General features: G+C 43.0%; 1 pseudogene; it reads left to right on the forward strand.

The window, feature by feature from the left end:
- The window catches only part of LOC145394155 (glutamate receptor 1-like), an 804310-nt pseudogene that overhangs the window by 393521 nt on the left and 383084 nt on the right, over positions 1-27705 (forward strand).

The following is a 27705-nucleotide window of genomic DNA, read 5'->3' on the forward strand; positions in this document are numbered from 1 at the left end:
GTGGTGGTTTTGATGGTGGTTTGTTGTTCTCAGGCTCATCTGTGCAGCTCTATTTAATTCTAATGATACAATTAATGCTAAGTTAGTTCTAGCGGTTATCTCTCATGGTCAGGACAGTTCTAGTCGTCTGCCTCCATCTGCTGTACAGCCAGATGATTTAATGCAGGTTGTGTTGAGTTATAGGAGTCAGGTATGATGAGGTGGATGTTTCGTTCCGCGAGGTACGCAGGGTGACTGTATGTGCAGGTTGTGTTTGGCAGTTTTACTTCGGCATTGTTAGTAATCATATTCCTGTGACGCATTCACCTAAAGAAAACGGTTTAACGTTAGCTACTTTATTGCACACACACACACACACACACACACACACACACACACACACACACACACACACACACACACACACACACACACACACACACACACACACACACACACACACACACACACACACACACACACACACACAGCCCTTCCCTGCCTCCCCATCATACCCTCGCTATCTTCGATCTTTATATTTTCATTTATCTTCTCTCTTCCTCCCTACTTTCCTCCTTCATCTCTCTTCCCCTCTCTCCCCACCCCCATTTTCAACTTACCCTCTGTCTCTTCCTTCCCTCTTTTCTCTATTCCCCCTCTCTCCTCTTTCGTTGTTCCCTCTTCTTCTTGCTTCCCTTTCTCCCTCATTCTCCCTCCCTCTCCCCATCCTACTCTCTTCCCTTCTCTCCTTCCCTTACGCTTCTTCCCTGTCACTCCCTTTCGCTCCTTCTCTCTCCCTGCTTTCCCCATTCTCATTGCCCTCCCCCCATTCTCTCTCTCTCTCTCTCTCTCTCTCTCTCTCTCTCTCTCTCTCTCTCCAACACAAAGCAACACGTCTCCCTTGACTTGTCTTAGGGCTGATAACATCCATCTTGCGTCTACTCAGGGAGACGGATAGCTAGCGCTGCCTGTGTGTGTGTGTGTGTGTGTGTGTGTGTGTGTGTGAGAGAGAGAGAGAGAGAGAGAGAGAGAGAGAGAGAGAGGGAGGGAGAGAGAGAGAGCATGGAAGGAAGAAAATGTAAGACAGCATAGTATCACATCAGTCCACGTATATAAATGACGAGACTTGGGAAGTGCATGAAAGTGACTGAAGATGCAGGAAGTGTAGAGGAGGGAGAAGCCTACTGAAACTTAAATGCCAGGGAGAAGAGCGGGCAGAAAGTTGCAAAAATATATTCACTGATAATAAAGAATATACGTACTTTGCAAAAAGGAGAAAAAGCAGAAGAATGGTAGTTGCCAAAAAAAAAAAAAAAAAAAAAAAAAAAACAGTTGTATAGGATAGTTCGACAAGATACAGTAGTTTTCAAAAATACATTATTATCACATATATATGGTAATTGGAAATGTTAAGGAAATTACAAGTAGTTACTTTGAGTGCAGTTTTTTAGGTGGTAAAAGATTTGCACCAGTTACAGTATCTAATGGCAGTTGCAGAAATACTGTATAAGTTGGAATAATACATGGCAGTTGTAGAAGTAAAAGTTTCAGTAGTATTTGGTTGTTGCAGAAATAAGCTGTAAATATCTGTGGTAGTTACAGAAATACAAGGTCGAACTCGATGCAAAAACTATTATTGTAAAAAATGCGTTATTTTCAGTGTCAGGCAATTGCAAAAAGTAATAGCCACAAAAATTTACATTTCTTTCTCCGTTGATAATAGTTGTAAAAACGACCGTAGTTGCAGGAATAGTATGACAGAGGGACACAGTAGTTGTCTAGTTGCTCTCACTTATTTCTTTTCCTCCTCACCGATCGCCTTCTTCTCTCCTCCACTCCCTCTTCTCTCAACCCTCTTTCTTCTCTATTCTCGCTCTTCCCTCCATGCCATGCCTTCTTTCTCTATTCTGTCTCCTCTTTTTACCTTCTGTCTCTCTACTGTCTGTCTCCCCTCCTTGCCTGCCTTCCCTTCCCTTCCCTAACCTCTCCAATCTCCCTGTACGCTTCAGTGTTCCTCTCCCCTCCACTCTCCCCCTCCACTCCACTGTCTCTCTCCTCTTTTCATTCTTACCTCCTGCTTTCATTCTCTCTCTCCCCACCCCCCCACCTCCATCTTTCTCTCTCTTCCTCTCTCCTTTCTGAATTCCTTCCTCCCTCTCTGCCCTCATTCCTTCCTACCTCTTTTCTTTCATTCCTACTCACTGTCTCGTCCTCTCTTCCCCTCCTTTTCCCCTCCTCTCTCTCTCTCTCTCTCTCTCTCTCTCTCTCTCTCTCTCTCTCTCGCGCGCGCGTGTGTGTGTGTGTGTGTGTGTGTGTGTGTGTGTGTGTGTGTGTGTGTGTGTGTGTTTGTGTCGGTGGGTGGGTGCCCGGGCCCACTCCAGCCATTGCCCTCGTGCGTGACTGTATATTAATTTCAGTTAACATAAGAAATTTTTTTACATGGATCGTGTTGCTTGAAAGTGGTCTTTCGTTTAAGTGGCTAAACTGCTATATGGGTACTTGTTAATGACGATGAGAACAAGAGCACCCTGTGGAGAAGCCAGTTATGTAGGTATATTTTTAACGCCAGAATATTTTTACTTGATTTAGGGAGAAGCTGAATAGTGTGTAGAAAAGGCAAATTCAGGGGGTTATTGATTTTTTTTTTTTTTTTTACATAAGGTTATGTTGAGGCTGTTCTTTAGGGAAAAAAATGTATCACTCTACGTGCAGTTCACTACCATTGTCAGAGCTAAAGTTACTATGATCTTAGGGGCGAAAATGGTTTGCCTCATAATAAACCCATAGGTCATCTGTAACTGTAGTTTCATGACGGCTGACAATTGAACCCACGTTGGTACAGCAATTTTCACTCAAAATTAATACTTTCCCCCTGAAGTTCCTTTGAAAATCTCGTAGGACACTATTTACATTCTTGCTGCCACGAGACGATTTTTTTTTTTTTTACCGATAAATTTTGGAAGAGATAGCGTGTTCAGAAGGCAGGTGTTCCCTCTTGTTGTTTTTAAATAACAGAACGGAGGAAGAAAACCACTGAATAAAAAAATAATCTACACACCAGATTACGGGTGTCCTCCAGTCATAAAAAATCTGTAACAGTTGGACTTGAATAGCCGTCGTTAAAGTTTGGGGGGAAACCACACTGGGGAGGCGAGTTCCAAAGAGATGCAGTTCGGGGAATAAAAGAATTCTGATAGGCAGAAGTTCTGCAATATGGCATTGTGACTGTCCGGTCATGAGCGCTGCCAGACGCCTGTGTAGCGCGGGGGAAGGCACGGAGAGGTGGCACAATGGATGCAACTTTGAGTGAGCATTTGCTATAAAAGTATCTGTACCATGAAAGAAAAGCATTCGTTGGCCGAATGCTAATCGCCCACCAGAATATGCTGTTGGCCAAGTCCAAGATTTAGGCCATATCTTGTTACCCTGAAGGTTTCATGTTGATAGCTCAAGCCGTTCATGAGATATAATGGTGTTAAAGGCGGACGGTAAAAACTAGTTGACCTTTGGCAGCCATTTTAGTGACCTTGACGTTGATCCCGAGTGCCCATTTTCGAACTCGGCCAAGATATTGGCCATATCTTGGTACCCTGAAGGTTTCATGTTTATATCTCAAGCCGTTCATGAGATATACTCGTAATGGGAGCACACACACACACACACACACACACACACACACACACACACACACACACACACACACACACACACACACACACACACACACACACACACACACACACACACACACACACACACACACACAGAAACATTATCACTCCACCTTCTAAAAGCGGGTGATGATAATGCAAGGGAGACAACATTCCTTCTTACTTGTAGGGGAGGTAGTTCATTTGTAGTAGTAGGGTTATTAATAATTTTAACAGCATTGGTCTCAGTTTTGTCAAGTTGTGTTAGCGCCATCTCTTCACATTCATTCCACAAGGGTGAGCAATTTTCCAGCTGAGAGCGCACATGACTTTTGTAAAATATAGCTTACTGCTCGCTAGTGAAGAAGTTACGGACTCTGTAAAATAATCCATGTTTCTTTGGAGTGGTTTTAGCATGTTTTCTAACATGAGAGGTCCAGCTGAGGGCACTGTTAAGTAAAACACCAAGAATATCAGTACTTATAGAGATAGGAGTATTTGTAGCATTGAAGGCAATATACGAATCAGGCAATATCTGTTTATTAGTAAATTGTATATATTTGTTTTTACTAGCATTAAATGAGACACTGTTATGTGTCCCCATTCAGTGGTCCTAAATAAGTCTTGATTTATGGAGATTGCTGTACTGACTTGTGAGCTAGGGATATTAAACTCCTCCTCCTCCTCCTCCTCCTCCTCCAGATAGTGGGTTTGGGAACGGTCATAACATCTCGAGTTTTTGTTTTACCAAATTCCCGGGTGGGTAAAGAGACAGTAGCTCATAAGACGGGTCTGAGAGAGAGAGAGAGAGAGAGAGAGAGAGAGAGAGAGAGAGACTTACTCTTCTCTTACCTGTAGTGTGGCTTTGTTGTCATACTTTGCCTCCTGTGAGCTGGCCAATAATAACTGTAAATATTTGCATGATTCTCCTCGTGTACAGTAAGTAGAGGAATTTGGGGAGGGATGTTGAGGTGAGGGTGGGGTTGGATGAAGAAGAAGAGGAAGAGCATAAGAAGAAAAGGAGAAAGAGGAGAATAAGAAGAGAATAAGAAGGCTTTTAACTAAAAACAAAAGAGTATACCAAGGTCATGAAGGGAGACACGTTCTAATTTCCCATACTGCAACACGCATCTGCAAAATTTTTGGTTGGTCTGTATTTCTTTTCTAAGGACGAACAGGCTGGGTCAAAAGACATTACTCTTACGACGTTCTCTTGACTGGCCTGGGAATCGAAAGGGTGCAAGTCCCCCCCCCCTCCCCAAGATCTGGCGATAATTTCTGGAGCGATGATGATGATGTGATAGTGATGTTAGTGATGATGATGGTCGTGGTGGTGGTGTTAATGATGATAGAGCATACCTAATCCAGAATGGCTGTTATCTACAATAATGAAGGTGGGGAGAAGGCTAATTACAGGTAACAGTTACACGTGTTCATACATATACCACCCCAAAATTTGGGACTTACTCATATTTAATAATTAGTCCGTTAGATCACGAACATAGTGCGAGACAGATGCTAATGGAAATATATAACATAAAAAAAAATACTCTGTTCACTTTACCTTGGCGTAAAATTGCCATCCTCCATCTTACAGGTATAGCAATAGATAAGCACTGGAATATTAAGCTAGTAATGAAGAAGTGCTGCCTAAAGGATGTAGAGTCATAGATTTTTTTTTTTTCAGCGACTGAGCTACGGCAAATAAGCTGCAAAAGGATGAAAATCTGGGCCTAAAGAACTGTTGTGCTGCGAAACCTCCTGTGTCACGTACAAGACGACCATACACCCAGACAGTGGCCCAGCATGTCATGTGGATTGCGTGGAAGTGAAGGATGTATTTTTTTAATACAAGGAAGAAGGAACCAAAGGCCAGGCACATGCAAAATTATTCTATAAAAAAAAAAAAAAAAAAAGCTAACAGAGAGCCAAAATCAAGATCCGTTCATTTCGAGATGCCTGGGCGCATTGCGTTTGAAAGACTGGAGATCATAGGCAGTAGGAAATACGGACAGAGGGAGACAGTACCGGAGCGTGCCATAGAAATTCCGGGTATACTGGGCCAGAGAAACCACTGAGGAAATGGTGTTACGTAGCCTTGTGTCACTTAGAACACAAACAGTTGTCCAGACCGATGGCTAATAAATCACTAAGGAAGAGGTGTTACGTAGCCTTCTGTGTCACCTAGAACACGAACAGCTGCCCAGACCGATGACTAATAAATCACTCAGGAAGTGATGTTACGTAGCCTTCTATATCACTTAGAACACGAACAGTTGCCCAGACCGATGGCTAATAAATCACTAAGGAAGGGGTGTTTTACGTACCCTAATGCGACACCTAGAACACGAACATTTGCCCAGACCGATGGCCGTGTGACACTGCATAATAAATCGCCTAGAAACAGGTACTACGAAGCCTCCTTCGTCACCTAGAATACGACCATATGCCCAGGCTGGAAGCCTAATGAAGCAGAATATCAAGGCGTAATGTGCAAAGTAAATCGCAAAGAAACTGGTACCACACCGAGGCCTGCATTTCTGTCGGTTGAAGAAGCTCCCTAACACCGTTTCCTACGCGATTTATTTTGTTATTATACCTCACTGTCCTCTTCTGTGTTTCACAGATCCTTCCAATATCGCCATTCTTGGCCAAAATAACGTACAATAGGATATTGACTACTCATGTCTAAATACAAATCGCTAAGGAAGAGGTGTTATTGAGCTTCCTTAACCGAGGAGAACACGAGCCCTAGGGCTGTATTCTCACAGGATTATAAGGCTGCTCTAGCTTATCTTCCTGTCACTATAATAGTGTTGTGATTGATGTTAATATAAACATGGTCGATATTAAGTAGATTTAAAGAACATAGAAGGGTGTTAAAAATTGTCAAGGAATTGGTGTAAGGAAGCCAGCCAGGCCTAGACGCACACGACACCTAAATAACAAACACACACCTGGCTAGTCGTGTGGGTGGCGTGCCAGTGGGAGGTGTGGAGGGGTATGCAGGGTGGAATTACAGTGGATTAGCGTGGTCTTAGCTGGTTGCACTACGCTACAGGGGCAATTCCCGGGGTAATGTGCCACGCCGAAACAGCTGAGAGGCCAAATCCTCAGTTAAGAGGCGTAGTATTCTCAGCTTTGCCAGTCTCCTCATCCCCACTCTTAGTCTTAATTTTAGAGGCCGATTATATATTAAGGTAAATTTGAGTGTCTAGCTGTTGATATTGCCTTTGTGAGTTTTGCTGTTATTATGATCATTATATTTCCCATTTATTTTTTCTTACGATTATTTTTCTCGTAGTTATCATTGCTTAACTGTCGATATTAGTTTTCGCAGAATTCTCAGGTATTGTGGGCTTCTCTGTTTATGTCCCGATCTGTGTGTTGGTCCTAACAGTAGGATAGGATTATATGCCACGATTACATTTTACGATATTCTTGATTGTCTAACTGTCGATATTGCGTTTCGTAACCATGACGACACAGAGGATTATCAGTTTTTTTTTTCCTCTTTTGAACCTTATGTTACCCTTTGACTATATTTTACGGCTGTCTTTATTGCCCTGTTGTTACCTAGCTGTCGATTTATTATATTTATCTATTTTTTTTTTTATAGATGGCAACACAAGGTTTTCGTGGATAGTTTTGTTCATATGGCGGGTTGTTATGCCGCTATTAATTTTAGAATACTATTTTATTGCATTTTATGATAATTCCTGCTGTCCTAGTAGTGCCTAATTGTCCCTGTTGTTTTCCCGTAACCATGGTAACGCTGAGAATTATTTAGGGATTGTGGATTTTGCTAGTTATATGTATCATTTGTGTGCATCACTCTTAATTTTAAGATACGATTATATTCAATAAATACATTTTAAGGTTTTCATGATTACCCTGCTATTACCTAAATGTCGGTATTGCCTTTCGTTCCCATGGCAGCATCTCTCTTTCTCTCTCTCTCTCTCTCTCTCTCTCTCTCTCTCTCTCTCTCTCTCTCTCTCTCTCTCTCACACACACACACACACACACACATTGACAGGAAATAGATTTAATTGCCCCTAAAAAATTACCTGTGAGGGTAACTGCTCCTCCTTCCTGCAAATTTGAAATGGAAAATGAAGTGAACTCGGCCAGGTGTGAAATACGAACATAAAGGTGTGAAGGTTGAGGTGACAGAAATGTGAATATCAGGAAGAATGTACTATCGCCGGCACTTATAGCTGGTACAGTCAGTGTTGTCAATCCTTTTTTTCCTTGCTGTGAATCCCGTGCAGCTCGACTCAATTTCTCCGAATCATTTACTGGTAAGAGGGAGAGTCGTTGGGAGATGTCTGACGCAAGTGTGGGGGTGGTGGTGTTGGGGGGTGGGATTTTGGGGGGGGGGGGACGTGACTGAGTAAATGCGGCACAAGTGTAATACAGATGTAGCACCATCGTATTTGTTAAAAGCGTAGGTTTACAATGTGCATGAGCTAAAACAAGCTCTTATTAATGGTAACGACACTGAGTAATGGATTCTAGTTGTATCTCAGAATGCTACTACAATCTGTGTGTTGAGGTTAACATATACAGGAACTGTCATTTAACGACAGTGCCAGAAGTCTGATAAATGCTGACAGTTGGAAGTGGTGGCATGTTACATAGGTTTGACAGGGCAATAATCGGGGAAACTGATTACATTTTTAACGAACAAGCAGCAAAAGGTATTGCAGTAGCATCTGACTTTATAACAGATAACTCATAAAGAACAACTACAGTAAGTTGGCATAATAATTATGACCATACTCACAATAATATGAGTTTCTCAAGTGTTCGGTATAAGTTAAACTACACAGTGCATAGGAAATACCGCAGATATCGATTCCTTGATGGTTCCGTAAATTTCGAGTCAGATAAATTATAATGTTAATGGAGTTATCATGTTATGGCCATAAATCAAAAGATATCGTTTCCTTTATCTTATTTGTATTCATGTAATCTTCACCATGTGAGTCTTTCACTATTGTCGGAGTGACAATTGGCAATTTGTAACACTACAACAACAAAGTAAACGCATACAATGTTATGGAAACGATAACACACATTTTGTAATATTCATTCTATATAAATGTTCAACCATACTCCATTCTATAACCTCTCGGAGAATATGGATCTTGTTCGAATCTTTCGTAGTCATAGGGCAAGTATAAACCAAACGATTTAGGCCGAGATAGAACAATCAGCTCCTCGTTCCTGCATTCTTTAGCCCTTGTGTCAACTGACAATATGTCTGACTGTAGGGGCCAACCTCCAAACCATGCATCTGGCGATTGCCAACCTCAACACCTGGTTATCCCTTCAAAGTTTGCTAAGACCTAGGATATACTATACTTGCAAACACCGTAGGGGTTACAGAGATACGATACACAAATCTAAAGTATGAGCCGTATCTGATACTATTTGGGCTAAAGATAAATAATCATGTTCGCTTATAAATGCCCTAGCAATGGCAAGATTAATGTAACAGTTATTCATGAACAAGTAAATATAGCATACTGCACAATAAGAGTCAGTCCTAATCTCATGGCAAACATTATAATTATCTAGGTCAAAAGTTAAGAGATCATTATGGATTCAATAATTGCAGTCTTTCTTAAGCAATTTCGAACACACTTAAAAAAATCATATTATTGTGGGTATGGTCATAATTATTATGCCAACTTACTGTAGTTGTTCTTTATGAGTTATCTGTTATAAAGTCAGATGCTACTGCAATACCTTTTGCTGCTTGTTCGTTAAAAATGTAATCAGTTTCCCCGATTATTGCCCTGTCAAACCTATGTAACATGCCACCACTTCCAACTGTCAGCATTTATCAGACTTCTGGCACTGTCGTTAAATGACAGTTCCTGTATATGTTAACCTCAACACACAGATTGTAGTAGCATTCTGAGATACAACTAGAATCCATTACTCAGTGTCGTTACCATTAATAAGAGCTTGTTTTAGCTCATGCACATTGTAAACCTACGCTTTTAACAAATACGATGGTGCTACATCTGTATTACACTTGTGCCGCATTTACTCAGTCACGTCCCCCCCCCCAGCATCCCACCCCCCAACACCACCACCCCCACACTTGCGTCAGACATCTCCCAACGACTCTCCCTCTTACCAGTAAATGATTCGGAGGAACTGAGTCGAGCTGCACGGGATTCACAGCAAGGAAAAAAAGGATTGACAACGCTGACTGTACCAGCTATAAGTGCTGGCGATAGTCCCACTCAGGCTTGGAGAGAGAGAGAGAGAGAGAGAGAGAGTAAAAGTGGAGGTGCGAAAATAGTGTGGCTGTGTTGTGGTAAAAAAACACTGGCCTCTGTTTTTCTGTGGTACATCTGTGCATTGTACGTGAAAGAAAAATATGAAGAAACACTTTTAGATTATTTTTTTCTCCAGTGCAGTTTGGAATTATTATTACCAGTCTCCGCCCAGGAGGGGCTGGGAGACGGGTATTGTTTTCATTTGGTTTGTTTGTTTGTTTGTCCTCTGTTTGTTAAGAACTTTACGCGAGAACTACTGATGCGATTTTGACTAAACTTACAGGGGTGATGGGCTGTGCCCTTCTGATCAACTGATCAAATTTTGGGCCAAATTAGGCCAAGGCCCAGGCTGTAGGCCCAAAAAAATGTAAAAAAAAAAAAAGTTTTTCCGCCATAACTCCATTCAAATTCGTCATATCAACATGAAACCAAAGCCTATAGGTGCATCTTTCGAAAATGCATCCTACAGTATAACATGCCTCATTACATCAGGGGGGCCACCCCCTAGTTAGCGGTAAGAAGGTCAGTGTCAGGTGAGTCTGGCCTAAAATTTCAAATGGGCACAAAACCGTCAATATTCACCCGATTTGCTCCAAATTTGGTATGTAACATCTTTGGGTAGATATCCTGATGTGTTCATACGTCAGCACTAAAATGACGGCCGTGGATGGGTTTGCTGTGCCTTGGCACCGCTTCTTGTATTTTAAATGGTAATATTGGCGAAAAAGTTAAACCTCTTCTGGTCAGCGACAGTTTTAATAATATATTCTAGCTAACGACTAGAGATTAACTCTCTCTCTCTCTCTCTCTCTCTCTCTCACACACACACACACACACACACACACACACACACACACACACACACACACACACACACACACACACACACACACACACACACACACACACACACACACAGCGCTCCTAGTGGCATGCTTTGGTGAACTATACAAATTCCTCCGCAGTAAACCTTGTGTCGTCTCGCCCAGACCTCCTCTGCCCCACCGTGACGAAACTGCATGACAAATTTGGCCAGCTTGTAGAGTGACCTGCTGGTGGTGTCAGGTGGTGGAAATTTGTCAAGGAAAAGCTGGTGGCACGGTGGAAATGGTGGCAGTTTTACTAAGTTTACCAGTTCAGTGCGAGGATATTTTTTTCTTTATTCTTTCTGGACTGTTTTGTTGTTGGTACTGACGGACGATTTAATTTGTTTCCTAAAATAAGAGAGAGAGAGAGAGAGAGAGAGAGAGTTTTCGAAATGGAGGGGTTGGACATAGCCCTCCTTTACCACTTCAGTGCTATGAGATGGCACCTGAAGTTGAATCACAGTACTTCCCATCCTCTCCATTCTCCGCACTCACACACTCGTTTCCCAAGACATCCTTCTTCACCGCTGTAACTCTTTTCATTTTCATGTCACCAGCCTCGCGCCCATAATTATGTTAGTGCGGGTACTAATGCTCCTTCATGCAATTCTAATACAGTTGCCACATTGGATAGAGGAAGACTAAAATGTAATCTTCCATGCTGCTGAAGGATATAAAAGTCTGTTTGATTAAATGTATTAAGGCATTTTCACTTGGTCGTTGTTATAATTTCACTTTTTAACATTTAGGCTGTTCATAAAAGCCAGAAATATGCTAATTTCGTGTCAGTTTGTCATGCTTTATGTTTATTAAATTCAAGGAGGTGTAGAAAAATATTTATGTCCGGTGTCATGCAAAAGTGTGTGTGTGTGTGTGTGTGTGTGTGTGTGTGTGTGTGTGTGTGTGTGTGTGTGTGTGTGTACTGTATTATGTGCTGTGCTGTGATGTGGCATGGTGTGGTGTGCACTGTGCAGTGTAGTGTAGCATAGTGTAGTGTAGTGTAGCACTGTATAGTGTAGTATAGTGTAATGTAGTGTGGTGTGGTGTGGTGTGGTGTGTACTGCAGTGCAGTGTAGTGTAGTGTGGTGTAATGTAGTGTGGTGTAGTGTACTGAAGTCTAGCATAGTGTAGTGTAGTGTTGTGTACTGTAGTGTAATGTAATGTACCTTAGTGTAGTGTAGTGCAGTGAAGGTATCGTAGTGAGGGGTAGTCTCCCATATTCCCCCAGTAAAAATAACCATGGGTAAAATCCCACTAATAATCCCCGCCGCTTTATAGTATTTTCAGATCCTACGTACAGTGCATTGCATTTGGCTCCTTTGTATATTATTATCAGCGCCTTCTGTGTTCTTTTCAACGCCTTCTGTGTTACTTTTCAGCGCATTCTGTGTTACTTTTCAGCGCATTCTGTGTTCTTTTCAACGCCTTCTGTGTTATTTTCAACGTCTTCTGTGTTATTTTCAACGCCTTCTGTGTAACTTAGAACGCCACTGCATAGTATATTCAACACCTTCGTTCATTACTTTCAACGCCCTGGCATTATAGTTTCAACGTCTTCGTGTATCTACAACGTCTTAGTATATTTTAGGCTCCTTCGTATATTACGTTCAGAAATTCGCCTTCCTCTTTCCAACGCCTTCAAAGGACATTAGAAGGCAGCTCAAAATCGACAGTGCATTAATTCCACTCCTTATCCTGCAGTTAGGGACTTTGATTTTCATTAGACTGCTGTGAGTCGTCTTCCAGGGGACGGTCTGGTTTTAACAGGAAAAGACGATCGTTTCTTTATTTTCCTTTTAATTTCTCTTTCGCCTCAACCACCCACCAACAGCACTGAACCTGTCTCCTCCTTCATATGCCCAGTCAACATTCATGTTTGATGCTAAAAATTGTGTCCTCCTCCTCCTCCTCCTCCTCCTCCTCCGCCGCCGCCGCCGCCGCCGCCGCCTCTTCCTTCTCCTCCTCCTCCTCCGTACTACGGAAAGGACATTGAAAAATTAGAGAAAATTCAGCGAAGAATCACAAAAATGATACCACGACTTAGAAACAAACCATATGAGGAACGCCTTGAAGAACTGAAATTATTTAGCTTAACGAAGCGCAGGTTAAGAGGGGACCTTATTGAAGTTTTCAAAATCATGAAGGGATATGACAACTTAGACATGAATAAATATTTTGATATACAGTAGACCGGTCGAGTCAAACCAGAAGTAATGGCTGCAAAATTGTGGGAAAGCGTTTCCAATCCCATGAAGCAAAGTACTTCTTCTTTATCAGAGTTGTAAATATCTGGAACAGATTACCCTCAGATACCGTGAACAGTATCTCAATTGAGACATTCAAAAACAAAATAGACAAGTATTTGCACGAGAATCCTCAGCTGACTCTTTTTCTGTCCGAATAACTTTCTTTTATAGCTACGTGTAAGTTCATTCCCCTTTTGTCTACAAGACACCCTTTAAACAACGTACCCGTACATAGTGTCGCGTCACGTCATTATACATTTTTCAATTTGTTCGATGCAAATAAAGTAATATAAGCACAGATTAGGATCTGCACAGATAACCCTGAGTTAACGGTCACTACTATTACTTTCGACCTGTGATGGGCTGTGGATCACTGAGGGTCCCTGTTAGTCAAGTGACCACCATCGGGATTTTTTTAATGTACTATTGCGGACAGGAGTTCTTAGCCACCCTCGTTCAGCCAACCCGTGTATGTGGCAGCGTCGCATTCACGAGCACAGAAGTTACCTTCGATGCATTTCTGTCGAAAAATATCCCTTCAGCTTTGGGCTTGTACTACTGGATAAAGCAATAGTAATATTTACTTTGAAGGTTTGACTCTAATATCACGAATATATCATACTGATTATTTAATAACTTGTTCCTCGTATAGAGCCAAGCAAGTGACAAATATGTATATTGGGTTCTACTCCACGACGTCCTGTAGGTTTGAACCAGCGAACACAGAGTGAACAAGGTCGAAACACTCATTTGTTAACAGGAAAGAGAGAGAGAGAGAGAGAGAGAGAGAGAGAGAGAGAGTAGCGGGTGCCTGTGAATTTTAGAGGAATGAGGTGGAGAAATGAGGTGCTCAACACAGTTAAACAGGGATTTTTCCTTTCGTTTCGGTTGGCTTTCTGTGCCTAAAAGACTAAATGAAGGTAAATTATGAAATATAATGACTGGATGACGAAGTGGTAATATGTCTGGCTAATGGTTGTTTGGTCCAAGGTGTGCAGTGGTAAGCCTGAAAGGCAACGGTCACTGTTAAAAGTTGGATGTTTTAGGTCCCACTTATTTTAAATATATCTATGTATGTTTACAGTACGTGTATGCCCCAGTGGACCTATTTTCACCCCATGAATATTTTTATCAATGGACATTTTCACCACTCGGAGCACAATGCCCCATGGATCTATTTTCCTTATCGACTTTTTTTTCAAAGACGCCAACTTTTCTACGTAACCTATTTTCCCACAAACTAATTTTCCCCATTGATGTATTTTCTCCCCACGGACCAATTTTTCCGTCAACCTTGAATCTCTCCATGGATACAGGTTTCCTACATGGACGTATACCCATGGATGTATTTTTCATAAATGAACCTATTTTCCCTATAAACCTGTTATCCGACGTGGTTATATCACCCATTGATGCGTGCAGTTGAAACACAGACCTCTTAACCAACAGAAGTATTGCACGATGGACCTGTTGTAATCCACTGGATATATTTATACCTACTTCAGCATAATTCCAGAATAATATCTCCTGTGGACCGATTTTCCGCACACTAAACTCTTCCCAACTCGGACATTAACTCATATCACCTAGTCCCAGTGGCCTGTTTTCCCACAATCCGTCCATCCACCTACACACCCACCCATCAGCGCACATACCCACAACCTTACTCAATACAGAATGTTTCAAAAGTAGGACGACACAAACCCGTCTCTTGCCTTGTCCTAAAGGTAGCCCCACCACCCACCCCACTTAATGCACGAACCTCACTTAACCAGCCCAACAACCCTTTCCCTCCCCCGCGCCCACCCACGCCATCTAATCCGCCTGTGAAACAACCAGCCTACATTAACCAGTCCATCCACCCAGTCACCAACCTACCAACCCGCATACCATGCTCCACAAGTCAGATACTTGCAGTTCAACACACACACACACACACACACACACACACACACACACACACACACACACACACACACACACACACACACAGAGGCGGGGTGGATTTCCTTACACGAAAGATGAGTCTCACCGCTTAACTCAGTCGGTAGAAAATAGTACCGGGTACTCTTTACGGGGAGTTTGCCAGGCCGTAGATAAGGGGGTTCATTCCGGCTACATACACATGATTTTATGCGATACGAGTAAATAAGGTGCTTGAGCTAAACAGGGAATTTTTCCTTTGGCTGATGACGAAGGAGTTTAATCCCAGAATGACGTCTCGTCGGACATAATGAAAGATGGATTTTATTCTGGGTAAAGCCAGTTGACTTTGTCAGATAATTTGGCAGGCTGCGTAACTTCTGTTAAATGCCTTATGTTTGCATTTTTTTCTCTCTCTGGTGGTTGGCACCTGGAGATTTTTAGCAAACTCATGAGTATTTTTCTCATTAACTGGATATCTCTCTCTGGACAGAGAGGCAAATTACTTTCTTAAGCAAAGCTTTTTGTTAAATCAACAGCATTTATCTCCTAATTCATTACTCCAACGAAAGCAATCCTAATATATATATATATATATATATATATATATATATATAAAATCACAAAGCAAGGCAAGTTCTAGTGACTGATGGAAGAAATATTCACTCTGTGGTCTGTTTTCAATGGATCACAGGAATCCAGGGTTTCTCATCCCTTGCCAGTCTGCCTCCACCTCTTTATTCTAAAATTCACAGGCGTCCACCATACACTCTCTCTCTCTCTCTCTCTCTCTCTCTCTCTCTCTCTCTCTCTCTCTCTCTGTTAACAAATGAGTGTTTCGAACTTGTTCACTCTGTGTTCGCTGGTTCAAACCTACAGGACGTCGTGGAGTAGAACCAAATATACATATTTGTCACTTGCTTGGCTCTATACGAGGAACAAGTTATTAAATAATCAGTATGATATATTCGTGATATCAGAGTCAAACCTTCAAAGTAAATATTACTAATGCTTTATCCATTAGTATAAGGCCAAAGCTGAAGGGATATTTTTCGACAGAAATGCTTCGAATGCAACTTCTGTGCCCGTGAATGCGACGCTCCCACATACATGGGTTGGCTGAACGAGGGTGGCTAAGAACTCCTGGCCGCAATAGTACCAGGGGTCACTGCATCAGGATGAAACTTGTGTACTTGTCCCACATGGGAGAGTTCCTTGTCTCAGTGGAGTGAACGGAGCTAGGGCCTGATTGACTGCTACCTACCTAAAAAGCGCCAGGCAAGGCTGCCGCACCACCCCTAAACATCCACTCTGTGTATTGCACATCCACACTGTGCACTGTGCAGCCCCCTTTTATCTAAGACACCCGTCATATATATTTCAATCTCCCCAATGCAAAGAAGGCAATATAAGCACAGATTAGGATCTGCACGGATAACCCTGAGTTAATGGTCACTACTCTCACTTTCGACCTGTGATGGGCTGTGGATCACTGAGGGTCCCTGTTAGTCAAGTGACCACCATCGGGATTTTTTTTAATGTACCAGGGGTCACTGCTTCAGGAGGAAACTTGAGTACTTGTCCCACATGGGAGAGTTCCTTGTCTCACTGGAGTGAATGGAGCTAGGGCCTGATTGACTGCTGCCTACCTCAAAAGCGCCAGGCAAGGCTGCTGCACCACCCCTAAACATCCACACTGTGCAGTGTATAGTTTCCACATTATGTCCACAGACTTCCCATAAACTCAATGTACTGATTTATAATGTCATGCCGTAACTATTAGTTGATTTGATTTTCTCTTTCAGGTTACTCAGTGGGGTAGCTTATAGACATAGTATTATAGAATGTGACTTTTTCTTTCCAGTTTTTCCTATGAAATTTCCATGTTAGTTTTTCCATGCTGCATGGTGTTTTTTCTCACTTTCTCCTGGAGGGTTTGGTGGTGGGGGGAGCCTTCTCGCTTTACTACCCTTATCCTTCAGCATGTAGAGTTAGATCATGTAGTCATAGTTTTCTCTGTAACAAGCAGCCTCGAAAGGACCATTAGGTCTGTTGCTGTTTGCTTTCCTATGTAATCCTATGTACTCCTCCTCCTCCTCCTCCTCCTCCACCACTGCTGCCTCCTCCTCCTCCTCCTCCTCCTCCTCCTCCTCCTCCTCCACCGCCGCCGCCGCCACCGCCACCTCCTCCTCCTCCTCCTCCTCCTCCTCCTCCTCCTGCCCCTTTGTCTACAAGACACCCTGTTAAAACAACGTACCCATACATAGTGTCGCGTCACTTCATTATAGTTTTTTCAATTTATTCAATGCAAATAAAGTAACATAAGCACAGATTAGGATCTGCACAGATAGCCTTGAGTTAACGGTCACTACTCTTACTTCCGACCTATGATGGACTGTGGATCACTGAGGGTCTCTGTTAGTCAAGTGACCACCATCGGGATTTTGTAAATGTACAGTACCAGGGGTTACTGCTTCAGGATGAAACTTGTGTACTTGTCCCACATGGGAGAGTTCCTTGTCTCAGTGGAGTGAACGGAGCTAGAGCCTGATTGACTGCTGTCTACCTTAAAAGTGCCAGGCAAGGCTGCCGCACCACCCCTAAACATCCACACTGTGCAGTCCCCTCGTGTCTGCAGGACACTCCGTAAACTTAACATAGCGTTGCATCATGTCATTATACATTTTTTGATTTACTCAATACAAAATCTTCCACAGGTATACCCACTAATGTTTAATAATATTCAGCTTAATCCTGCATCATCCTTGAACATGCTTGGGGTTTCATTTACTTGGGACTTATCTTGGAAAAATCATATTACATCTCTTGTAAAATCTGCTTCCAAGAGATTGGGTGTGCTAAGCCGACTCCGCTCTTTCTTTACCCCTGAACAATTGTTGACTCTATACAGGGGTTATATCCGCCCCTGTGTGGAGTACAACTCTCATGTGTGGGGAGGCTCCCCACATACAGCACTTCTCAATTGGGTGGAGTCAAAGGCTTTTCGTCTCATTAACTCTCCTCCTCTTACTGACTCCCTTCAACCTGTGTCTCTTCGCCACACTGTTGCATCTTTATCTCTTTTCTATCGCTACTTTAATGGTCACTGCTCCTCTGAACTGTCTGCTTGCATTCCTCCACTTCTACGACGGGCGCGTAGCACCCATCTGGCAGCAAACTCTCATCCCTTTTCTGTCCAGCTCTCTAATGCAAGAGTTAACCGTTACTCCCAGTCTTTCATTTATGCAACAGATCAGCTCTGGAACTGTCTCCCTCTGTCTGTATTTCCTGCTGCCTATGATCTCCAGTCTTTCAAACGCAGTGTGTCAAGGCATCTCAAAATGATCATATCTTGAATTTGGCTCTCTATTGTATTTTGTTTTTCTCTTGGAGGGAACTGTTACTGCTGGCTCATGGCCTTTGGTTCCTTCTTCCTTGCATAAAAATAAAAAAAAGAGGTAATATACAGTAAGCACAGATTAGGATCTGCACAGATAGCCCTAAGTTAATGGTCACTACTCTTACTTTTGACCTGTAATGGGCTGTGGATCACTGAGGGTCCCTGTTAGTCAAGTGACCACCATTGTTTTTTTTTTTTAATGTACCAGGGGTCACTGCTTCAGGATGAAACTTGTGTACTTGTCCCACATGGGAGAGTTCCTCGTCCCAGTGGAGTGAATGGAGCTAGGGCCTGATTGACTGCTGCCTCCCTAAAAAGCATCAGGCAAGGCTGCCGCACCACCCCTAAACATCCACTCTGTGCATTGTGCATCTACACTGTGCATTGTTCAGTCCCCTTCCTCTAAGACACTCGTCTTATTTATTTTTCAATCTCCCCAATGCAAAGAAAGTAATATGAGCACAGATTAGGATCTGCAAAGATAGCCTGGAGTAAACGGTCACTACTCTTACTTTCGAGCTGTGATGGGCTGTGGATCACTGAGGGTCCCTGTTAGTCAAGTGACCACCATCGGGATTTTTTTAATATACCAGGGGTCACTGCTTCAGGATGAAACTTGTGTACTTGTCCCACATGGGAGGGTTCCTTGTCTCAGTGGGGTGAACGGAGCTAGGGCCTGATTGACTGCTGCCTCCCTAAAAAGCGTCAGGCAAGGCTGCCGCACCACTTCTAAACATCCACACTGTGCAGTGTGTAGTTTCCACGTTATGTCCACAGACTTCGCATTAACTCAATGTACCGGTTAATAATGTCATGCTGTAACTATTAGTTTATTTGATTACTTTCTCTTTTAGGTTACTCAATCGGGTAGCCTATAAACAAAGTATTATAGAATGTGACTTTTTCTTTCCAGTATTTCCCATGAAATTTCCATGTCAGTTTTTCCATGCTGCATGGTGGTTTTTCTCACTATTTCCTGGAGGGTTTGGTGGTGGGGGGAGCCTTCTTGCTTTACTATCCATGTCCTTCAGCATGTAGTGTTAGATCTTGTAGTCATAGTTTTCTCTGTAACAAGCAGCCTGGAAAGGACCATAAGGTCTGTTGCTGTTTGCTTTCCTATGTAATCCTATGTACTCCTCCTCCTCCTCCTCCTCCTCCTGGGAGCCTTCTTACTTTACTATCCTTATCCTTCAGCAAGTAGAGTTAGATCTTGTAGTCATAGCTTTCTCTGTAACAAGCAGCCTCGAAAGGATCATAAGGTCTGTTGCTGTTTGCTTTCCTATGTAATCCTATGTACTCCTCCTCCTCCTCCTCCTCCTGCGAGCCTTCTCGCTTTACTATCCTTATCCTTTAGCATGTAGAGTTAGATCTTGTAGTCATAGTTTTCTCTGTAACAAGCAGCCTCGAAAGGACCATAAGGTCTGTTGCTGTTTGCTTTCCTATGTAATCCTCCTCCTCCTCCTCCTCCTCCTCCTCCTCCTCCTCCCCCTCCTCCTCCTTTTTCTTCTTCTTCTTCTGCTTCTTCTTCTTCTTCCTTCCGATTTTTCTTCCTCAGCAACAGCACAAAAATCAGCCCATCCTCTCTTCCCCAGGCCCAGTCAGCACTGATCTACGACGCGGTGAGGGTGGTTGCTGAGGCGCTGACCAGACTACTGAAGCACAAGAAAGTGGACGTGTTTGATGAGTCTTCTGGGCTGGGGGCGCCGCGGATCATCAGCTGCCACAGTAATGACGCTGATCAGAGCGTCTGGGAGCACGGCGAGAAGATCACCAGGCACTTGAGGAAGGTGGGTCCAGGAGTAGGTGTCAGGGTGGAGTATTAGGGTGCCATGGTGGAGTATTTGAGTGCCAGGGTAGGGTATTAGGGTGCCGGAGTGGAGTATATGTGTCAAGAATGGTGGTTCAGGTGTCAGGATATAGAATTGGGTGTCAGTGTGCAATAATGTGGTGTTAGGGTGGACTTGCAGGAGGGATGTCAGGAGTGAATAACAAAAGACCACCAGGGACTTGAGGAAGGTGGGTGAGGAGTTAGATATGTACTGTAGAGATGTTAGAGTGCTTGATAGGAAAAATAATTCACTAGGGAGGAGTATTATGGTGCCCAGAGGCTGTTGTTGTTGTTGTTCTTGTTGCTTAACCCTGGACCTCCTGACCAAGCATACCCGTCGACCACAGGTAAAAAACCGCTCCTATAAGGTTGTTCTATAGGTTCTGTGCACCGTTGATACTGCGTCTGTATTTTAGTGTGGCATGTGCTGTGCAGTACTTCATAATGTGTGTTACGTTGTGTGGGTTTAGTGTACAAACGAGGCACATGTCATCTGTGATTATACCCAGCCCAAATCTAAACTGATATCTGAGGAGGGCTGGGTGATGTCTTGCTCTAAGCCTAGCCAGGGGAACACGACCAGCTCTGTTCAAGGATACCCCTGGTTGGTGGACGACAGGACGGGTGGCATGTAGTTGTGTGGTCCGATCGGGGTGTTGTTTTGCCCTGCGCGTGAAGTGGGTAGGTAGGTGTTTCTTCAGTGATAGTGTGGGAATGTCTGTGGTAGGTTCTGTTAGGTTGTAGGATTAAGTGTCAGGGTGGGATATTAGAGTGTTAAGAAGTATGGGTCAGGGTGTAAAGCAAGGTTGTCAATGTGGAATATTTAGGGTGTCAGGGTGTAGAATTGGGTTGTCATTGTGGAAGATTAGTGTGTCAGGGTGTAAAACAAGGTTGTGTGGAATATTAGGGTGTCAGGGTGTAGAATTCGGTTGTCAGCGTTGAATATAAGGGTTTTAAGATGTTAAATGGTGTTGTAGTATGGAATATTAGGGTGCAGGATGTAGAATTATGTTGTAGTATGGAATATTAGGGTGTCAGTGTGGACGTGGGGTAAGGTGTCCAGAACGAATAAAAGACGATGCCAGACACTTGTGGGCAATGTGTAATGTGTTATGGTGGCACTGTGGACATGTTATTGTGCTAAAGAGGGTAACTATTGCACTATACCCTTTCTTACCATAACATGCCAGATTTTCGTCCTGTTGCGGCTTATTTCATGTAGCTGAATGGCAGAAAAAGATATTGCTGAAGTTCTACATCCTCTCCCCATCACTGTTTCCTGACTGGCATCATATTCTAGTGTTAATCTATTGTTACAACTCAGCATTGAAGGTGGAGAGATGGCAGTTTTAGGTTAAGTTAGGGTAAAAAGAGTATAAGTGGAATAATAGGGTGCAAAAAGTTCATAGCCATAGTTCATTTGCCTTCATATAGCACAGATTTTCACGTAGCTCATTGGCAGGAAAGACACAGCATGACATCCTTCTATTCCCTCTTTGCCTTTAACTCATAAAATAGTTTTGTTAGTTAAAACCTTCACTATAACAAATAGCCTCGAAAAGACCAGCAAGTGTGCGGCTGTTTATTTTCTTTGTAAGAGATTTAGGGGGACAGGGTGAAGCGGTCGGCATAAAAAAATCTGTCGCCTCTTAGTTTTCTCTCCACCTGCTTTAAAAAGCAGTGAGATGAGTCCACAGTAACTTAAACTGATCACTTTATTTGGCCACTGATCGGTGTCATCTGTGTCCGTTGCTACAGATTCACCACACAGATTTTCATAGACCATGAAAAAAAAAAAAGCAGGAGAAGCGACAGGACTTTTGATGCTGACCGTACCTCTACCTCCAGACGTCATAATTCAAGTCAAGGAAGGTTTCTCGCACCGAAGGAATGACACTGCATCCTGGACAGAAGTGTTCTGAGTCCATGGGGAGGCTGTGCGTACAATAATATCCTTGTGTAAGCGAGGGAAGGCACTGGTATGGCAGCGGTGGTAGGGTGCTTAGCGGATGAGGTGTGCAGCAGGTTTATGGGAATATGACAGACAGCAGCAGGGTGAGCTGAGGCATGGGGGTGGTGGTGCACTGTTAAACGCACATTGCTATGTTAACAAGAGAGAGAGAGGGGGGGGGGAGACAAAGACATAGAGAGAGAGGTGGAGATTCGGTTTGGCACTGATAGTCTTCAAGGATTTTCATTCTCTCTCTCTCTCTCTCTCTCTCTCTGAAATTGAAAATCATAAAAAATAGCAAGATCAGTAAAATTAATAATATAATGACAAGCAGCAGCACTGGGATTGCAACACCCACCACCTCCAGCTGGTCCAAGTGTCGAATATTTTACCTTGCCGTGTGACCTTGACATTCGACGGATTACTCTAGAAATCTACTTGCTTCATCCTTGCCTAGCTCATATCCTTTCCACCAACTTTGACTCAGATTAGATCAGATCTGTTTGAGTTGACTTTGTCCTGCGAAGCAAACAGACTGTCGAACGGAATATTTGTATATTATGTTATAGCACGTTTTGAAAATTTAACATGACAAATATTCATGACCGTTTTCAGCTCATTTAATGGTCATGTGTATTCAGACTGGAGGGTTAATTTGGCTAGAAACTAAGGAGACTCATTGGTACCCCATACCTAAAATTCATCGAACTTTCACGCAGCCACGACTTAGTATTTGATTTGGGAGAGTGGACCAGTACCATCACGTGAAAGTAAACCAGCAAATAAATTCGTTACCCGTACTAAGTGTTGGTGTGTGTTTCTTGCATTATCTTGGTATTGTTGGTGTGTTTCTTGCATTATCTTGGTATTGTTGTTGCAGGTTGAGATGGAGGGACTGACAGGCAACATCAGCTTCACGGACGAGGGTAAGAGGAAGCTGTACTCACTGGACGTGGTGGAAATGACACTCAACAGCGAGACGGTCAGAGTAAGTGTGCAGTTTATCTTATATAGTGCTTTATCAGTATCTTTTATCATTCTCTTCGTTCATTTCTTAATTTTGACTCTCTTTCGTTGGAGATGATCTTAAACACCGAGATGGTCAAAGGGGTGTAGTGAGTGTTGAGTCTCTCTCTCTCTCTCTCTCTCTCTCTCTCTCTCTCTCTCTTCACTAACAACACAGAGACCGTCAACGTGAATAGTAGCATCTTCAATCTAATACCTTGCATTTTTATTTTATTTTGCTCACTCCAAACGATTGTTATCAGCATGGAGTGAGAGAGATAACGGGAATTATAACCAGCGTCTCCAGTTCCCACATTTCCGTTCTGTATACCATTGTTGCATTCCCTGCTGAGTTTGATTTTCCCAGGATGTGCATTCTTCCAGTGTTTCTTATTTTCTATTCTAACTTAACTTATCCTAACCTAACCCAACCTGACAGATTACCTGCCTGACTAACAAACCTACCTGACACCAAGAAAACAAACCTAAACTACCTGGCTAACAAACTTATCTAACCTGATACTAGGAAAACAAACCTGACCTAACCATGAATTTTCTAGGTAAGGAAACGTGTAAAAATAGTTCACAGAATGGATATCACAGTCCATAAAGTCTCTCATAAGTTTAATAAAATCGCCTAGACATATCAGGAATAAAAAATACATGTGCAGGGATAGTCAGTGATCCTTGTACATGTCTGGAATTCCAAACTGATGAATAAATAGTGACAATGGACCGTCAGGCAATAGAGGTTTGCCCACACCTTCAGGCTGTCAGTCTTAATAATTCGACTGTGAGCCATTTAACATTTTGTCTGTTAATTGCCAACTTTACTGTGTGTACGTGTGTAAGTTGCCGTGTGTGTGTGTGTGTGTGTGTGTGTGTGTGTGTGTGTGTGTGAGAGAGAGAGAGAGAGAGAGAGAGAGAGAGAGAGATACTCTAAAGTGGCCATGGGGGAGAATATAAACGGAATATTATGAGGAGCCGGGGTAGGGGGAGGAGAGGATCAGGTGAGACATATATAGGGACACAGGAAGAGGGGTTTGTTGGTGGGAGGAAAAGAGAGGAGAGGAGGGGGATAACGAGGTAAAGGGGTGAAGAGATGAGAGGAACAGGAGGAAAGGAAAGGGGAGTGAAGAGGGGGAGGAAGGGGGTATAGAGGAGGGAAGGCAGAGAGAGAGAGAGAGAGAGAGAGAGAGAGAGAGTTAAAGGGGAGATGCGAACTGAAAGAGACGGTAAAGAGGAAAAAGATGGAAGAGGATCAGAGACGACTGTGATATTGGCACATGAGGTGAGGATATTGCTGGAGAGAGAGAGAGAGAGAGAGAGAGAGAGAGAGAGAGAGAGAGAGAGAGAGACGGTGAAGAGAAAAGGGAAAAACTGGGGGTAAGGAGAGTAGATTAAGACAATGGACACATCTGATAACTGCATCCACCTTAATCGTATCCACCCCAGCACATAACAGAAGTTGTCGTTTGTTTTTAGACACTCCTTTGACATAACCCAAATGAACACCCCACGCATCTTAAACACACGCCAGACACACTAGAATCACACCAGACTCACTTCCAACACTCCCAGCCCCTCAACACAAACCCCCGGAAGTGACGCTTAAATAACCCTGCGGTTTCATCTTGCCAGGTTTCATATTTCAAGTAATTGGGTGACAGTGAGTGAGTAAAAGTTAGGGGCACGCATTGAATTTGGCCGCCCCTGTGCGTTAGGGAAAAGGAGAAGGAGGAGAAGAATGAGGAAGAGGAAGAGAAATAGGGGAGGAGGAGGAGACAAAAGGGGAGGAGGAAATGACAAGAATGAAAGTGAACGATCAGAAGACGACGAAGCAGGAGGAGGTAGGTAAGAATGAGAAGGTTGGTAAGGGGGAGAAGGGAAAGATGAGAAGAATAAGTAGTAACGAGGAGGAACAGGAAGAGGAAGACAAAGGAGAAGAGGGGAGAAGCAAAGATGATAGAAGAGGAAAGGAGAGAGATGAAAGGAGGTAGAAAAGGGCAGGAGGGAAGGAGAGGAGGAGGAGGGTTGCGATAGACAAATGTGAGAAATGGCCCGAGGCTGTGGTGTACGTACAGGGGAAAACAAGAGGAGGAGAAGAAAGGAGTCACAAGAAGGAAGAAGAAAGAGGAATGAGAAGGAAGGGATCATAAGAAGGAAGAGTGAAAGAGGAATGAAGGAGTGACTAACTAGAAGAATATGGAGAAACAAGAAGGGAGAGACGAGGAGTGGCAGAAAGAAGAGAGGAGAAATAAGTAAGGGAAGTGAAGAAAAGAAGAACAGCCAAAAGAAGAGGAAGAAAAAGAGAAAAGAACACAGAAGACAAGCGGTTGCAGGCGATGGTGTATATCTTACAGAAACTTCGTAGCTTCTTGTAGTGAAGTTTTGTAGATCAGTTATATATATATATTAGACTAGTGGAAGAGCGGTTGTTATACGTGAGTAGTTTTGTAAGTAGATAATCTTCGTTCCCTTTTGTCATGCAATGACAGGAGAGGTAAAGATGAGTATGGGACTATTTTTATTTGTCTTGGAAATATTAACAAAGTCTCTCACACACGAGTGAAGTAGAGTCCCGCGAGCTACCTCCCTGGCTTCTCTCTCTCTCTCTCTCTCTCTCTCTGCCACACTCTCGCCCTGTTGCTAGCCGCCTCCTCTCTCGCTCTCTATGTACAGCCTTTCGCTACGATCGCCAGCCCCCTTCTGATCTCTGATTCCTACATTCCCGTTTAGCAGGGGTCGTGTCACGTGGGCTATACTGTTGTTGAAATGTTCTAGAAGCCTGTGAGTGTGTATGTGTGTGTATGGTCACGAGGCGCTGTTTGTGGGCTATTGTGCTGGTGAGAGACATTCTGGAGAGGTGCTAACGTCACTTCCTTTGGCCCCTAGGTTTGACATTGACCTAACCTCTAGACTATATTATGTATGATGCTGGTTATTATGTAGTAAGATATTTTACAGTCCTGACATATACACGGAACAAGAGGAAGTGAAGAATGAAGACAAAACGAGGAGGAGAGAAACGAGAGGGGAAAAGGGTAAAAAGAAATCAGTAATAAATGCAGAGAAGATAAAGGAAACGAAAGAATGAACGGGGAGGAGAGAAGAAAGTAAGAGATAAGAAAGAGGACTAAAACGAGGAGCAGGAGAAGACGGGAGACAGGCGAAGGGAGAAAGAGGAGACACGAAACTGAGGAATAAGAAATAGGATAAATAAGAAGAAAAGCAAAAGAAAGAAAAAAATACAAAGGCAGGAAGACGTGAAGAGGACTAAGGTTCAGATGAAGACAAAAAGTGTGTTGGTTCCCGACGACGGTGTGTGCACAGAGGGAAGAAGGGCAGAAGGAGACACGGAAGAGGAGGAAAGAGAAGACTGGAAGAAAAAAAAAAGAGGAAGGTTAGATGGGAGACAGAAGAAAGAAGGACAACGCTAATCAAGGAGATGAAGAAATTGGAGAAACGAAAAGATAAGGAAAACTAAAGGATAAGATGGCTCCTAGAGGGGAAGAAGGAGAGAAGGATATGGAGAGAAGACAGAGGAAAGAAAAGAGAAGATTGGAGACGTGAGAGAAAATGAAAAGAAGGGAGGCAAACGAAATACGAAGAAGAACAAGAACAAGAAAAGGTGAGGTAATTCCAGACTGTGATGTGTATGCATGAGGGGTCAGAAGCAGAAGAAAAAATTAGGAAAAAACAAGATATGGGAAGAAAGACCAGAAGCAAGGAAGATGAGGGGAAAAGAAGGGCATAGAAAAAAAAAGGCAAAAACGAAGAGGATGAGTAAACGAAGAAGAAGGTTGACAAGAACGAAAAGGAAGATAAGGAAGGAAGAAAACACTGGGTCCAGAGAAAATGCAATTGTTTAGTTTGCACGTATTTATAAGAAAAGTGAGTTATTAGAAGTTAGAATGTGAAGCCGCCTGAAACATCCACTATTGAGTAGAATTACACAAGCATCTTTGATCTTTGCGGTATAGCAGATGCTTGCCCTACAAGGGACGTGTTGGTGCCGTCGCAGGAACACAAAAGCGGCCAAAGCATGCATCAGAGGACAACGTTACCCCCCCCCTCTCTCTCTCTCTCTCTCTCTCTCTCTCGCTCTCGCATATAACGTACCCTAACTACTAAATCTAAATCCAGGCCATAACACGGTGCACTTTGCCACCCATATTTCACCAAACCACACCGTTGCAGGAGCACAAAAATGGCCAAAGCATCCCCACAGAGGGTATCAGTCAGGACCAAGATCGGAATGGCAGCTACTGGACTCCATAGTGGGTGCAAGTGTACAGTTTCCTTTTAAAGCGTTTATCACGGTAGGGGACTTTTTTATATACATACATACATGTACTGTACATACATACATCGTGACCGGCAGTAGTGTAGTTAACGCGAAATATTGTAATTATGGCCAGAATGCCTGACACATTGGTTCATTAAAGCATCATTTAGAGGTGAGAGTATTTATTTTCTCAGACCATGAAGTGGACGAAACATTAATGCCTAAGATAATCAAGGATCTTATCTTTTAATGGGTCTTTGAGTAACCCAA

This window comes from Coenobita brevimanus, chromosome 1, assembly GCF_032717465.1.
Source record: "Coenobita brevimanus isolate Jiangsu-jjx chromosome 1, ASM3271746v2, whole genome shotgun sequence".
Classification (NCBI taxonomy): domain Eukaryota; kingdom Metazoa; phylum Arthropoda; class Malacostraca; order Decapoda; family Coenobitidae; genus Coenobita; species Coenobita brevimanus.